At 55.3% G+C, this 15,812-nt stretch overlaps 6 pseudogenes across 6 annotated transcripts; 3 read left to right on the forward strand and 3 right to left on the reverse strand.

Moving 5' to 3' along the window:
• On the reverse strand, positions 1-321 carry LOC308229489 (feather beta keratin pseudogene; annotated as a pseudogene). Its single transcript has one exon. The product of its transcript is annotated as a feather beta keratin pseudogene (transcript).
• Positions 322-2,737: 2,416 nt separating this feature from the next.
• Positions 2,738-3,058, forward strand: LOC308229503 (feather beta keratin pseudogene; annotated as a pseudogene). Its single transcript has one exon. The product of its transcript is annotated as a feather beta keratin pseudogene (transcript).
• Positions 3,059-5,685: 2,627 nt separating this feature from the next.
• LOC308229516 (feather beta keratin pseudogene) lies at positions 5,686-6,006 on the reverse strand (annotated as a pseudogene). Its single transcript has one exon. The product of its transcript is annotated as a feather beta keratin pseudogene (transcript).
• A 2,440-nt stretch (positions 6,007-8,446) lies between these two features.
• Positions 8,447-8,767, forward strand: LOC308229556 (feather beta keratin pseudogene; annotated as a pseudogene). Its single transcript has one exon. The product of its transcript is annotated as a feather beta keratin pseudogene (transcript).
• A 2,616-nt stretch (positions 8,768-11,383) lies between these two features.
• LOC308229572 (feather beta keratin pseudogene) lies at positions 11,384-11,704 on the reverse strand (annotated as a pseudogene). Its single transcript has one exon. The product of its transcript is annotated as a feather beta keratin pseudogene (transcript).
• A 2,423-nt stretch (positions 11,705-14,127) lies between these two features.
• LOC308229322 (feather beta keratin pseudogene) lies at positions 14,128-14,448 on the forward strand (annotated as a pseudogene). The gene has a single exon. The product of its transcript is annotated as a feather beta keratin pseudogene (transcript).
• The last annotated feature ends 1,364 nt before the right edge of the window (positions 14,449-15,812 follow it).

The raw sequence follows: 15,812 nt of genomic DNA on the forward strand, positions 1-15,812 counted from the left end.
TTAGCAGGGGGGGCACCTCCTGCCGCAGTAGCGGCCGCCCAAGCCGGAGAGGCCCAAGCCGGAGAGGCTGAAGCCCCCGGAGTTGATGGGCACTCCCTCGGAGCTCAGGATGCTGCCAACGGCAGCGGAGGTGGAGGAGCCCACGGCGGTGTTCTGCGGGAAGGAGCTGAGGATGGGGCCGGGCAGGGTCACCACCACGGGGGAGGGCTGGATGGCGACGATGGAGTCCTGGCACTGCCTGACACAGGGCTCGTTGCAGCTGTTGGCCAGCGGGGTCGGGCCGCAGGGCTGGCAGGGCACGCACGGGCTGTAGCAGGACATGTCTGGATGGTCGAGCTTCACCTGGAGAAAGGGCAGGGGCAAGCACGGCAGGGACATGGGTCAGGAGCAGAATCTCACATCACCACAAGCAAGGATGAAAGGCGTCCTCTGTAGACAAGAGCTGGGGGCTGTGCAGGGGAGGCACTTGGGCTTCTCCTTTCCCTCCGAAGATCCCTGCCAAGATTGACCAAGCCCAGGGAGATCCCCAACAACCCCAGACCTCAGGGGACATCTAATCCCATCCAAGCCCCAAGCTCTGTCCATGTCATAGACAAGTCCAGGTCCATGTCACACCTTCTGCCTCCTTCCCTCTACCATAGCAAGAAGTTCCAATGCCCAGCACAAGACAAAGGGGCAGGTATGTCCTCAGAAATGTCAGTGGAGGAGAAGGAGGAGAAAGAGCTTCAGACTCACCTTGTTCTCAAGGAGATGGAAGCGAGAGCAGTGGATGAGAGAGTGAGGAGAAGTTCCTGCTTTTATACTGCTCCTGCACTGCCCCAGGCCCACAGGCACTGCACACAGGCAGTAATTTCCCAGCAGACTCACCTCCAAAGCAAAACACCCACCTGATGGCACAGGTTGGGGTTGGTTTCCATCAACAATAATGTCTTCATTTCTGACACACCCACCAGGCCACGAAAGCTTCTTTCAAGTACCAGGATGAGAAGCCCAAGAATTTCCTGTGCAGGAGCACATCAGTGCGGGCAGAAGACAATTCCCAAGGGGATCCCCATGGATTTGAGTTCTTCCTCGTTACCTGTGGGTTGTGTTGGGGCTCAGGACAAGGTCCTGTTGTTCCCACTCTGCTCACAGCACCCTGCAGATTGGCTGGGGCTTTGCACCCTGACCAGCCAGAGACACAGGGACCTGGCCAAGTTGCCAAACCTCCTGCAGCCCTGAGCTATGGGAGCAGCAGCAGGAAAGTCCTGCTGAGGGCAGTGGCCATGAGGCCATCCTGGAGCTGTGGACTTGGGTGATGCCCCGTGCTCAGAGCTCATTTTCACAGGGCACGAATGGAGCTGCCCTGGCCGCAGGGGAATTGAGCCCTGTGTGGACAAGGGCTGCACTCCTGCCTTGTCCTCACACCAAAGGCTGACACACGCCAGGCCAGAATTAGAATGTGACTCTCCACGGGTAGGGAGAGTCTATCCCAGGGATCTTGCCTACGGAAGGCATTCCCCTGCCCTCCTGGGATGTATCCCAGCTGCCTCCAGGGCTGCAGGGCAGGGACGTGCACGGCTCCTTGATGTGCTTGGAGAGCTGGTTTCGTACTCAGAGGTGTTTCGAGCACTTGTCCTCCCTGAGCATCCCCAGGCACATAGCACTGCGGGGTTCTGCAGCCCTCACTGCTTGGGCAGTTGGAAGAGATTTTCTTGCCTCGCCAGTGGTGCTGGGCTGTGTTCCACACTGAGGAGGCCTCTGGAGCATGGGATGGGAGGAGGGATACAGCCCTAATGGCCGGAGAAGACGTATCGCCCCAGACTGAGGGATGAGTCCCAGACACGCAGGAGATCTTTTCTCCAACCCTTGCTTTCCCTCCATGCCATGTTCTGGAGAGCAATGAAGGCAAATGAAGAGAAGCCTTTAGGCGTTCTGCTGACACTTGCAGTGTGGGCAGGAGCTGGGCTTCTTCCTACAAAGGTATTTGCCAACTGTGGCACTTCACTGCCCCAAGCCAGCACCGCACGTGCCTGTTTGGGACTCCTCAAATACTTGGGGCTTCTCTTGTGCCCCACTGGCATGATTCTACCTGGGATAGCCTTGGGCTTCTCGTCCCGGGACATGAAAGGAGCTGCATGGCAAGTTCACCACATCAGGAATGAGGAAATGAAATGGCTGCGCTGATGGAAACCAACCCCAACCTGTGCCATCAGGTGGGTGTTTTGCTTTGGAGGTGAGTCTGCTGGGAAATTACTGCCCGTGTGCAGTGCCTGTGGGCCTGGGGCAGTGCAGGAGCAGTATAAAAGCAGGAACTTCTCCTCACTCTCTCATCCACTGCTCTCACCTCCATCTCCTTGAGAACAAGGTGAGTCTGAAGCCCTTTCTCTACCCCCTTCTCCTTCTCCTCCTCCTTTGAGATTTCTCAGCACATAACTGCCCCTTTGACCCATTCAGGGGCTTGGACCATCTTGTCATGGGAGAGGGAATGGGGTGGAAGATGTGCCATGGCTGGACCTTGGCTGAGGAGACTCCTGAGCTCTGGGGTTGTTGGGGATCTCCCTGGGCTTGGTCAATCTTGGCAGGGATCTTTGGAGGGAAAGGAGAAGCCCAAGTGCCTCCGTGCACAGCGTCCAGCTCTTGTCTACAGAGGACGCCTTTCATCCTTGCTTGTGGTGATGTGAGATTCTGCTCCTGACCCATGTCCCTGCTGTGCTTGCCCCTGCCCTGTCTCCAGGTGAAGCTCGACCATCCAGACATGTCCTGCTACAGCCCGTGCGTGCCCTGCCAGCCCTGCGGCCCGACCCCGCTGGCCAACAGCTGCAACGAGCCCTGTGTCAGGCAGTGCCAGGACTCCATCGTCGCCATCCAGCCCTCCCCCGTGGTGGTGACCCTGCCCGGCCCCATCCTCAGCTCCTTCCCGCAGAACACCGCCGTGGGCTCCTCCACCTCCGCTGCCGTTGGCAGCATCCTGAGCTCCGAGGGAGTGCCTATCAACTCCGGGGGCTTCAGCCTCTCCGGCTTGGGCCTCTCCGGCTTGGGCGGCCGCTACTGCGGCAGGAGTTGTCTCCCCTGCTAAAGCTGCTGCCTGTGCTGAGGTCTCCACTCGGGTCGACCTCTTTTCCCTGTTTTGACTCATTAAAGTTCTGCTGCATCCCACCTTGTGCTTTTGTCTCCTCCTTTCCCCTGCAGATGCTCTCCCAAGATGGCCAAGGAAGAGATGTTGCTCAGGGCTGGTCCTGGGAGGGTGTTGTTGAGGATGGTTTTGCAGTGACTGTCAGAACAGGCTGGCAGTGAGTATGGTCAGTCATCCATCAAGCGACCCTCTACTTTCATAAAAAAGTCTGCCTTTTGGGGCTGGGATACAATTAACCACACATTGGTCAGAACCTTCAATCCACTCAGCTGTGCACACATTTCCTGTTCCTCAGTAACTTCAACATTTTCATGTAAGTATTCTGGAGGGAATGTGGTACTGACAAGACAGAGCACTTGCTTCCCAGGCGAGGCCAGGAGAAACTCGTCCTTACCACAGCCTTCTCAAAGAGAGAGAAATGTTTCAGTGGGGCACCTTACTGTAGAGCCATATAATTATAGAACCATAGAATGATTTTGGTTGGAAGAGATCTTTAAAGATCATCGGCATCAAACTCCCTACCGTGGGCAGGGACATCTGTCACTGCACCATGTTACTCAAAGTTCTGTCAAACCTGATGTTCAACGCTTCAGTGATGGAGCATCCCATCATTCTCCAGGCAACCTTTGCCAATGTCTCACCATCCTCAGCATAATAAATTTCTTCCTTATGTCCAACCTTCACGACCCCTATATCAGTTTAAAAGTGTTGCTCCTTGTCCTGTTAGGATCGTCCAAACTCTCCTTTGGACTTCTTTCTAAGTTCCCTCTGTATGTTGAAAGGCTGTACTAACATCTCCGCGTGGACTTCTCCACGATGAAAACACCCAGCTCCCTCAGCCTTTCCTCATCTGAAGGAGTTGCAGGCATCTGATAAATTTTGTAGCTCTTCTCTGGACCTACTCTAACAGGTCCATGTCTTGTTTCTACTGGGGACACCGACTGGCCTCAGTGTTCCTCTAAGTGAGTGAGGACTAGAAGCAGAGAATCACTCCCCCAACGTGCTGGCCACGTCTCTTGTGATGCAGCCCAGGACACGCTTGGCTTTCTGAGCTGCCAGCACACGCTGCTGGCTTCTGTGTTGTTTATCAACCTCCAGTGTCCCTTAGTCCTCAAGCTTTCATCTTCCAGTCCGTATCAATATCGCTCAAGGGCAGGTGAGGGGCCTTGCCCTTGGTCTTGTCAAGTATCCTGAGTTTCACATGGGACCATTCCTCAAGCTTGTCCGTGTTCCTCTGGACACCATCCCTCCCTTAGGAGTGTCAGTTGCCCCTCAGCTTGGTATCACGGAGGAGCTCTCTGCGGGTGCACTCAACCCCACTACCTGTATCACTGATGAAGAGATGAAATAGTATTGCTCTAGGTACGGACCCCTGAAGGAAACCTCTTGTCACTTGTTTCCACTTGGACCTTGAGCTGTTCACTACAACTCTTTGCAGCCAAGGTGCCCTCAGAGCAATTTGACTTGCAGCAGGCAGTAATTCTCAGACAGACTCACAGCCAAAGAAAAATACCTCACCTAATGTCGAGGTCGTGCTTTGATCATTTTAGTGCCGAGCTTCAAATGTGTGGTTAAAACATTGCAGATAACAAGCCTAAGCTTTGGATATTGGCGCATGGTGGGTGAAAGTGGTGTGCAAGTAGCTGGATGGGACACTGCCAGGAGACCTGACTTGAACTGACCAAAGGACTATGCCATGCTGTATAACATCATGCTCAGCAATAAAATTGTAGGCAGTCTTTCCAAAGCGGTCGTTCTTTGGAGCATGCCTGGGCATCCTCTGCTGGTGTGAGGTGCTGGGTGTTGCCTTTGCACCACTTGGGTTTTCTCTTCTTTCCCCTTCCGCTCATAGACTGCCACACAGGCCCCCAGGCAGAGAACATCCCCTTTGCCCTGCTCCTTCCCTGTTGTGCCCAAGGCTTCCTGGGAATGTTTCTGGAGAGCGGGAGCCAGGAAGAGACTCAGGACACGAAGACAGGGAGTGAGCAGCTAGGAAGGTGTGGAGGTTGGTGAACGTGGCTGGCCAGGACAGGCTAAGGGTAGAGATTTTGCTGAGCATGGAGAACAGAATGCTTTAGTGGGAGACCAAAGTCATTATTGGAGTAGCGATGTTCACTGAACAGCATCTGGTCATTCTGCCCAGACTAAGACAGGTAGAGAAGTTTAAAAAGCAGAGGGTCACCCAATGTGTAACTAAAAAAATATCAGAAGCAAGCCAGTGTTACGCGTCAGAGCACAAGTATCTCCAAAACCCCATGCCAGAAGCACCCCTGAGACACGGAGCATTTGGGGGAGTATCTCCAGTGAAAAGGATGAGGCAAAGGCATGGTCTGGGATGCAGAAGAACTTTAATGAGTCAAAAGAGAAAAATGGGAATGGAGGCCCCACTACAGACAATAGAAGAGGCAGGTGTGGGCCGTGCTGTGCAAGAGACCAACCTAGCCCCATCCTTGTTCAGGAGGTGCTGGAGTTCCTCAGCTGCTCTGGAAGCAACAACCAAACGTTCCTTCCCCAGTGCGGTGCCATCTTGTGGGTCCCTGGGCCCTTCCCCAGGGCCATCGCCAGCAGCTTTAGCAGGGGGGGCACCTCCTGCCGCAGTAGCGGCCGCCCAAGCCGGAGAGGCCCAAGCCGGAGAGGCTGAAGCCCCCGGAGTTGATGGGCACTCCCTCGGAGCTCAGGATGCTGCCAACGGCAGCGGAGGTGGAGGAGCCCACGGCGGTGTTCTGCGGGAAGGAGCTGAGGATGGGGCCGGGCAGGGTCACCACCACGGGGGAGGGCTGGATGGCGACGATGGAGTCCTGGCACTGCCTGACACAGGGCTCGTTGCAGCTGTTGGCCAGCGGGGTCGGGCCGCAGGGCTGGCAGGGCACGCACGGGCTGTAGCAGGACATGTCTGGATGGTCGAGCTTCACCTGGAGACAGGGCAGGGGCAAGCACAGCAGGGACATGGGTCAGGAGCAGAATCTCACATCACCACAAGCAAGGATGAAAGGCGTCCTCTGTAGACAAGAGCTGGGGGCTGTGCAGGGGAGGCACTTGGGCTTCTCCTTTCCCTCCAAAGATCCCTGCCAAGATTGACCAAGCCCAGGGAGATCCCCAACAACCCCAGAGCTCAGGGAACATCTAATCCCATCCAAGCCCCAAGCTCTGTCCATGTCATAGACAAGTCCAGGTCCATGTCACACCTTCTGCCTCCTTCCCTCTACCACAGCAAGAAGTTCCAATGCCCAGCACAAGACAAAGGGGCAGGTATGTCCTCAGAAATGTCAGTGGAGGAGAAGGAGGAGAAAGAGCTTCAGACTCACCTTGTTCTCAAGGAGGTGGAAGCGAGAGCAGTGGATGAGAGAGTGAGGAGAAGTTCCTGCTTTTATACTGCTCCTGCACTGCCCCAGGCCCACAGGCACTGCACACGGGCAGTAATTTTCCAGCAGACTCACCTCCAAAGCAAAACACCCACCTGATGGCACAGGTTGGGGTTGGTTTCCATCAACAATAATGTCCTCATTTCTGACACACCCACCAGGCCACGGAAGCTTCTTTCAAGTACCAGGATGAGAAGCCCAAGAATTTCCTGTGCAGGAGCACATCAGTGCGGGCAGAAGACAATTCCCAAGGGGATCCCCATGGATTTGAGTTCTTCCTCGTTACCTGTGGGTTGTGTTGGGGCTCAGGACAAGGTCCTGTTGTTCCCACTCTGCTCACAGCACCCTGCAGATTGGCTGGGGCTTTGCACCCTGACCAGCCAGAGACACAGGGACCTGGCCGAGTTGCCAAACCTCCTGCAGCCCTGAGCTATGGGAGCAGCAGCAGGAAAGTCCTGCTGAGGGCAGTGGCCATGAGGCCATCCTGGAGCTGTGGACTTGGGTGATGCCCCGTGCTCAGAGCTCATTTTCACAGGGCACGAATGGAGCTGCCCTGGCCGCAGGGGAATTAAGCCCTGTGTGGACAAGGGCTGCACTCCTGCCTTGTCCTCACACCAAAGGCTGACACACGCCAGGCCAGAATTAGAATGTGACTCTCCACGGGTAGGGAGAGTCTATCCCAGGGATCTTGCCTACGGAAGGCATTCCCCTGCCCTCCTGGGATGTATCCCAGCTGCCTCCAGGGCTGCAGGGCAGGGACGTGCACGGCTCCTTGATGTGCTTGGAGAGCTGGTTTCATACTCAGAGGTGTTTCGAGCACTTGTCCTCCCTGAGCATCCCCAGGCACATAGCACTGCGGGGTTCTGCAGCCCTCACTGCTTGGGCAGTTGGAAGAGATTTTCTTGCCTCGCCAGTGGTGCTGGGCTGTGTTCCACACTGAGGAGGCCTCTGGGGCATGGGATGGGAGGAGGGATGCAGCCCTAATGGCCGGAGAAGACGTATCGCCCCAGACTGAGGGATGAGTCCCAGACACGCAGGAGATCTTTTCTACAACCCTTGCTTTCCCTCCATGCCATGTTCTGGAGAGCAATGAAGGCAAATGAAGAGAAGCCTTTAGGCGTTCTGCTGACACTTGCAGTGTGGGCAGGAGCTGGGCTTCTTCCTACAAAGGTATTTGCCAACTGTGGCACTTCGCTGCCCCAAGCCAACACCGCACGTGCCTGTTTGGGACTCCTCAAATACTTGGGGCTTCTCTTGTGCCCCACTGGCATGATTCTACCTGGGATAGGCTTGGGCTTCTCGTCCCGGGACATGAAAGGAGCTGCACGGCAAGTTCACCACATCAGGAATGAGGAAATGAAATGGCTGCGCTGATGGAAACCAACCCCAACCTGTGCCATCAGGTGGGTGTTTTGCTTTGGAGGTGAGTCTGCTGGAAAATTACTGCCCGTGTGCAGTGCCTGTGGGCCTGGGGCAGTGCAGGAGCAGTATAAAAGCAGGAACTTCTCCTCACTCTCTCATCCACTGCTCTCGCTTCCACCTCCTTGAGAACAAGGTGAGTCTGAAGCTCTTTCTCCTCCTTCTCCTCCACTGACATTTCTGAGGACATACCTGCCCCTTTGTCTTGTGCTGGGCATTGGAACTTCTTGCTGTGGTAGAGGGAAGGAGGCAGAAGGTGTGACATGGACCTGGACTTGTCTATGACATGGACAGAGCTTGGGGCTTGGATGGGATTAGATGTTCCCTGAGCTCTGGGGTTGTTGGGGATCTCCCTGGGCTTGGTCAATCTTGGCAGGGATCTTTGGAGGGAAAGGAGAAGCCCAAGTGCCTCCCCTGCACAGCCCCCAGCTCTTGTCTACAGAGGACGCCTTTCATCCTTGCTTGTGGTGATGTGAGATTCTGCTCCTGACCCATGTCCCTGCTGTGCTTGCCCCTGCCCTGTCTCCAGGTGAAGCTCGACCATCCAGACATGTCCTGCTACAGCCCGTGCGTGCCCTGCCAGCCCTGCGGCCCGACCCCGCTGGCCAACAGCTGCAACGAGCCCTGTGTCAGGCAGTGCCAGGACTCCATCGTCGCCATCCAGCCCTCCCCCGTGGTGGTGACCCTGCCCGGCCCCATCCTCAGCTCCTTCCCGCAGAACACCGCCGTGGGCTCCTCCACCTCCGCTGCCGTTGGCAGCATCCTGAGCTCCGAGGGAGTGCCCATCAACTCCGGGGGCTTCAGCCTCTCCGGCTTGGGCCTCTCCGGCTTGGGCGGCCGCTACTGCGGCAGGAGGTGCCCCCCCTGCTAAAGCTGCTGGCGATGGCCCTGGGGAAGGGCCCAGGGACCCACAAGATGGCACCGCACTGGGGAAGGAACGTTTGGTTGTTGCTTCCAGAGCAGCTGAGGAACTCCAGCACCTCCTGAACAAGGATGGGGCTAGGTTGGTCTCTTGCACAGCACGGCCCACACCTGCCTCTTCTATTGTCTGTAGTGGGGCCTCCATTCCCATTTTTCTCTTTTGACTCATTAAAGTTCTTCTGCATCCCAGACCATGCCTTTGCCTCATCCTTTTCACTGGAGATACTCCCCCAAATGCTCCGTGTCTCAGGGGTGCTTCTGGCATGGGGTTTTGGAGATACTTGTGCTCTGACGCGTAACACTGGCTTGCTTCTGATATTTTTTTAGTTACACATTGGGTGACCCTCTGCTTTTTAAACTTCTCTACCTGTCTTAGTCTGGGCAGAATGACCAGATGCTGTTCAGTGAACATCGCTACTCCAATAATGACTTTGGTCTCCCACTAAAGCATTCTGTTCTCCATGCTCAGCAAAATCTCTACCCTTAGCCTGTCCTGGCCAGCCACGTTCACCAACCTCCACACCTTCCTACCTGTCTTCGTGTCCTGAGTCTCTTCCTGGCTCCCGCTCTCCAGAAACATTCCCAGGAAGCCTTGGGCACAACAGGGAAGGAGCAGGGCAAAGGGGATGTTCTCTGCCTGGGGGCCTGTGTGGCAGTCTATGAGCGGAAGGGGAAAGAAGAGAAAACCCAAGTGGTGCAAAGGCAACACCCAGCACCTCACACCAGCAGAGGATGCCCAGGCATGCTCCAAAGAACGACCGCTTTGGAAAGACTGCCTACAATTTTATTGCTGAGCATGATGTTATACAGCATGGCATAGTCCTTTGGTCAGTTCAAGTCAGGTCTCCTGGCAGTGTCCCATCCAGCTACTTGCACACCACTTTCACCCACCATGCGCCAATATCCAAAGCTTAGGCTTGTTATCTGCAATGTTTTAACCACACATTTGAAGCTCGGCACTAAAATGATCAAAGCACGACCTCGACATTAGGTGAGGTATTTTTCTTTGGCTGTGAGTCTGTCTGAGAATTACTGCCTGCTGCAAGTCAAATTGCTCTGAGGGCACCTTGGCTGCAAAGAGTTGTAGTGAACAGCTCAAGGTCCAAGTGGAAACAAGTGACAAGAGGTTTCCTTCAGGGGTCCGTACCTAGAGCAATACTATTTCATCTCTTCATCAGTGATACAGGTAGTGGGGTTGAGTGCACCCGCAGAGAGCTCCTCCGTGATACCAAGCTGAGGGGCAACTGACACTCCTAAGGGAGGGATGGTGTCCAGAGGAACACGGACAAGCTTGAGGAATGGTCCCATGTGAAACTCAGGATACTTGACAAGACCAAGGGCAAGGCCCCTCACCTGCCCTTGAGCGATATTGATACGGACTGGAAGATGAAAGCTTGAGGACTAAGGGACACTGGAGGTTGATAAACAACACAGAAGCCAGCAGCGTGTGCTGGCAGCTCAGAAAGCCAAGCGTGTCCTGGGCTGCATCACAAGAGACGTGGCCAGCACGTTGGGGGAGTGATTCTCTGCTTCTAGTCCTCACTCACTTAGAGGAACACTGAGGCCAGTCGGTGTCCCCAGTAGAAACAAGACATGGACCTGTTAGAGTAGGTCCAGAGAAGAGCTACAAAATTTATCAGATGCCTGCAACTCCTTCAGATGAGGAAAGGCTGAGGGAGCTGGGTGTTTTCATCGTGGAGAAGTCCACGCGGAGATGTTAGTACAGCCTTTCAACATACAGAGGGAACTTAGAAAGAAGTCCAAAGGAGAGTTTGGACGATCCTAACAGGACAAGGAGCAACACTTTTAAACTGATATAGGGGTCGTGAAGGTTGGACATAAGGAAGAAATTTATTATGCTGAGGATGGTGAGACATTGGCAAAGGTTGCCTGGAGAATGATGGGATGCTCCATCACTGAAGCGTTGAACATCAGGTTTGACAGAACTTTGAGTAACATGGTGCAGTGACAGATGTCCCTGCCCACGGTAGGGAGTTTGATGCCGATGATCTTTAAAGATCTCTTCCAACCAAAATCATTCTATGGTTCTATAATTATATGGCTCTACAGTAAGGTGCCCCACTGAAACATTTCTCTCTCTTTGAGAAGGCTGTGGTAAGGACGAGTTTCTCCTGGCCTCGCCTGGGAAGCAAGTGCTCTGTCTTGTCAGTACCACATTCCCTCCAGAATACTTACATGAAAATGTTGAAGTTACTGAGGAACAGGAAATGTGTGCACAGCTGAGTGGATTGAAGGTTCTGACCAATGTGTGGTTAATTGTATCCCAGCCCCAAAAGGCAGACTTTTTTATGAAAGTAGAGGGTCGCTTGATGGATGACTGACCATACTCACTGCCAGCCTGTTCTGACAGTCACTGCAAAACCATCCTCAACAACACCCTCCCAGGACCAGCCCTGAGCAACATCTCTTCCTTGGCCATCTTGGGAGAGCATCTGCAGGGGAAAGGAGGAGACAAAAGCACAAGGTGGGATGCAGCAGAACTTTAATGAGTCAAAACAGGGAAAAGAGGTCGACCCGAGTGGAGACCTCAGCACAGGCAGCAGCTTTAGCAGGGGAGACAACTCCTGCCGCAGTAGCGGCCGCCCAAGCCGGAGAGGCCCAAGCCGGAGAGGCTGAAGCCCCCGGAGTTGATAGGCACTCCCTCGGAGCTCAGGATGCTGCCAACGGCAGCGGAGGTGGAGGAGCCCACGGCGGTGTTCTGCGGGAAGGAGCTGAGGATGGGGCCGGGCAGGGTCACCACCACGGGGGAGGGCTGGATGGCGACGATGGAGTCCTGGCACTGCCTGACACAGGGCTCGTTGCAGCTGTTGGCCAGCGGGGTCGGGCCGCAGGGCTGGCAGGGCACGCACGGGCTGTAGCAGGACATGTCTGGATGGTCGAGCTTCACCTGGAGACAGGGCAGGGGCAAGCACAGCAGGGACATGGGTCAGGAGCAGAATCTCACATCACCACAAGCAAGGATGAAAGGCGTCCTCTGTAGACAAGAGCTGGACGCTGTGCACGGAGGCACTTGGGCTTCTCCTTTCCCTCCAAAGATCCCTGCCAAGATTGACCAAGCCCAGGGAGATCCCCAACAACCCCAGAGCTCAGGAGTCTCCTCAGCCAAGGTCCAGCCATGGCACATCTTCCACCCCATTCCCTCTCCCATGACAAGATGGTCCAAGCCCCTGAATGGGTCAAAGGGGCAGTTATGTGCTGAGAAATCTCAAAGGAGGAGGAGAAGGAGAAGGGGGTAGAGAAAGGGCTTCAGACTCACCTTGTTCTCAAGGAGATGGAGGTGAGAGCAGTGGATGAGAGAGTGAGGAGAAGTTCCTGCTTTTATACTGCTCCTGCACTGCCCCAGGCCCACAGGCACTGCACACGGGCAGTAATTTCCCAGCAGACTCACCTCCAAAGCAAAACACCCACCTGATGGCACAGGTTGGGGTTGGTTTCCATCAGCGCAGCCATTTCATTTCCTCATTCCTGATGTGGTGAACTTGCCGTGCAGCTCCTTTCATGTCCCGGGACGAGAAGCCCAAGGCTATCCCAGGTAGAATCATGCCAGTGGGGCACAAGAGAAGCCCCAAGTATTTGAGGAGTCCCAAACAGGCACGTGCGGTGTTGGCTTGGGGCAGTGAAGTGCCACAGTTGGCAAATACCTTTGTAGGAAGAAGCCCAGCTCCTGCCCACACTGCAAGTGTCAGCAGAACGCCTAAAGGCTTCTCTTCATTTGCCTTCATTGCTCTCCAGAACATGGCATGGAGGGAAAGCAAGGGTTGGAGAAAAGATCTCCTGCGTGTCTGGGACTCATCCCTCAGTCTGGGGCGATACGTCTTCTCCGGCCATTAGGGCTGCATCCCTCATCCCTCCTCCCACCCCATGCCCCAGAGGCCTCCTCAGTGTGGAACACAGCCCAGCACCACTGGCGAGGCAAGAAAATCTCTTCCAACTGCCCAAGCAGTGAGGGCTGCAGAACCCCGCAGTGCTATGTGCCTGGGGATGCTCAGGGAGGACAAGTGCTCGAAACACCTCTGAGTACGAAACCAGCTCTCCAAGCACATCAAGGAGCCGTGCACGTCCCTGCCCTGCAGCCCTGGAGGCAGCTGGGATACATCCCAGGAGGGCAGGGGAATGCCTTCCGTAGGCAAGATCCCTGGGATAGACTCTCCCTACCCGTGGAGAGTCACATTCTAATTCTGGCCTGGCGTGTGTCAGCCTTTGGTGTGAGGACAAGGCAGGAGTGCAGCCCTTGTCCACACAGGGCTCAATTCCCCTGCGGCCAGGGCAGCTCCATTCGTGCCCTGTGAAAATGAGCTCTGAGCACGGGGCATCACCCAAGTCCACAGCTCCAGGATGGCCTCATGGCCACTGCCCTCAGCAGGACTTTCCTGCTGCTGCTCCCATAGCTCAGGGCTGCAGGAGGTTTGGCAACTCGGCCAGGTCCCTGTGTCTCTGGCTGGTCAGGGTGCAAAGCCCCAGCCAATCTGCAGGGTGCTGTGAGCAGAGTGGGAACAACAGGACCTTGTCCTGAGCCCCAACACAACCCACAGGTAACGAGGAAGAACTCAAATCCATGGGGATCCCCTTGGGAATTGTCTTCTGCCCGCACTGATGTGCTCCTGCACAGGAAATTCTTGGGCTTCTCATCCTGGTACTTGAAAGAAGCTTCCGTGGCCTGGTGGGTGTGTCAGAAATGAGGACATTATTGTTGATGGAAACCAACCCCAACCTGTGCCATCAGGTGGGTGTTTTGCTTTGGAGGTGAGTCTGCTGGGAAATTACTGCCCGTGTGCAGTGCCTGTGGGCCTGGGGCAGTGCAGGAGCAGTATAAAAGCAGGAACTTCTCCTCACTCTCTCATCCACTGCTCTCGCTTCCATCTCCTTGAGAACAAGGTGAGTCTGAAGCTCTTTCTCCTCCTTCTCCTCCACTGACATTTCTGAGGACATACCTGCCCCTTTGTCTTGTGCTGGGCATTGGAACTTCTTGCTATGGTAGAGGGAAGGAGGCAGAAGGTGTGACATGGACCTGGACTTGTCTATGACATGGACAGAGCTTGGGGCTTGGATGGGATTAGATGTCCCCTGAGCTCTGGGGTTGTTGGGGATCTCCCTGGGCTTGGTCAATCTTGGCAGGGATCTTCGGAGGGAAAGGAGAAGCCCAAGTGCCTCCCCTGCACAGCCCCCAGCTCTTGTCTACAGAGGACGCCTTTCATCCTTGCTTGTGGTGATGTGAGATTCTGCTCCTGACCCATGTCCCTGCCGTGCTTGCCCCTGCCCTGTCTCCAGGTGAAGCTCGACCATCCAGACATGTCCTGCTACAGCCCGTGCGTGCCCTGCCAGCCCTGCGGCCCGACCCCGCTGGCCAACAGCTGCAACGAGCCCTGTGTCAGGCAGTGCCAGGACTCCATCGTCGCCATCCAGCCCTCCCCCGTGGTGGTGACCCTGCCCGGCCCCATCCTCAGCTCCTTCCCGCAGAACACCGCCGTGGGCTCCTCCACCTCCGCTGCCGTTGGCAGCATCCTGAGCTCCGAGGGAGTGCCCATCAACTCCGGGGGCTTCAGCCTCTCCGGCTTGGGCCTCTCCGGCTTGGGCGGCCGCTACTGCGGCAGGAGGTGCCCCCCCTGCTAAAGCTGCTGGCGATGGCCCTGGGGAAGGGCCCAGGGACCCACAAGATGGCACCGCACTGGGGATGCCGACTCCTTTCTGTCCCTGATGCTCCTTGCACTGTGACCTCTACTCTGATTGACCTCGCTCCCCTTTTTTTGTCTCATTAAACCTCTGAGCAGCCCAGTCTATGCCTTTGTCTTGTCCTTTCCCCTGCAGTTGTTCTCCCAAGATGCCCAGGGAGAGAGATGTTGCTCTTTGGGTTCTGGGACGGGGTGTTGGGGATTATTGTGCAGTTATTGTCCACATGGGTTTGCACTGAGTTTGCTCTGTCATGAATTCTGTGACTCTCTTGTTTCTAAACTTCTCTGCCTATGTGGGGTATAGCAGGATTGAGTGACTGAATGACCCAGTCACTACCATCAGTTTGGTGCAAACACCTCCTCCTTTTCCTTGGGAAGCTCAACATTGTGAAGGAGGCAGTCAGGTGGAGAAAAGATGAGTGTGTTACTGACAAGGCAGCATCAACACCTTGCCAGGGAAGTATGGGGGAACCTGCCCTTTTGCAGCATTGAGATTTTGAGTTGCAGGGTGAGGAGAATCCCAGGCAGGAAATCAGAGCATAACAACAGTAAAGGAACATACTGCCACAGTGTCCTTGGGAAACCAGTCTCCACAGCTGGGCTCCACAGCTCTTGTGGTCTCTGGTCTGGTGCAGAGATGCTTGTGGCAACCTGCTCTTTCCTTCCACAAGGATTCAGGAGAGTTCCTGCACACTGCCTTTCTCCTTGGCCAAGGAGCTGAGTCCCTCCTCCTCATTGCCAGCCCTATCCCCGCCAGTGGGCAGAGGCACAAAGGCCATCCTGGGACGATGGGATCACAGCATACTCAAGTTAGGAAGTACCTCCAGAGGTCATAGGGGGCAACCCCTTGCTCCAACATCAATCAGCCATGAGCATCCAAGCACTGTTACTGCACTACCTCCCCAGGCAACCTTTTCCACTCCTGGACTCTCTTCCTGGTGAAAACCATTTGCCACCGATCGAGTCCGGACCTCTCATCTCTCAGGGTGAGCCCCATGTCTCCAGCTCTACGACCATACACTGCCGTGGTGAGCACTGTTGAGCCTGGATCTGTCCTCTGAGGGACCTCACCACGGCTACTCCCAAGCTGCTCTTAGGTCTCCCACCAAAGCCTTCTCTCTACAATCAGCAAGTCCCAAGCCCTCAGCCACTCCTCCCTGAACACGTGCTCCAGCTCCTTACCATCTTGGACACCCTCTGCTGAACTCACTCCCTTTGGTCAAGGTCTTTCTCCCATTAGATCTTTCTTGTGTTAGAGCCCAGCTGGTGAGTGCTGAGCAGAGTGGGATGAGTCCTATTGGTATT

This window comes from Psittacula echo, assembly GCF_963264785.1.
Source record: "Psittacula echo genome assembly, chromosome: 23".
Lineage (NCBI taxonomy): Eukaryota > Metazoa > Chordata > Aves > Psittaciformes > Psittacidae > Psittacula > Psittacula echo.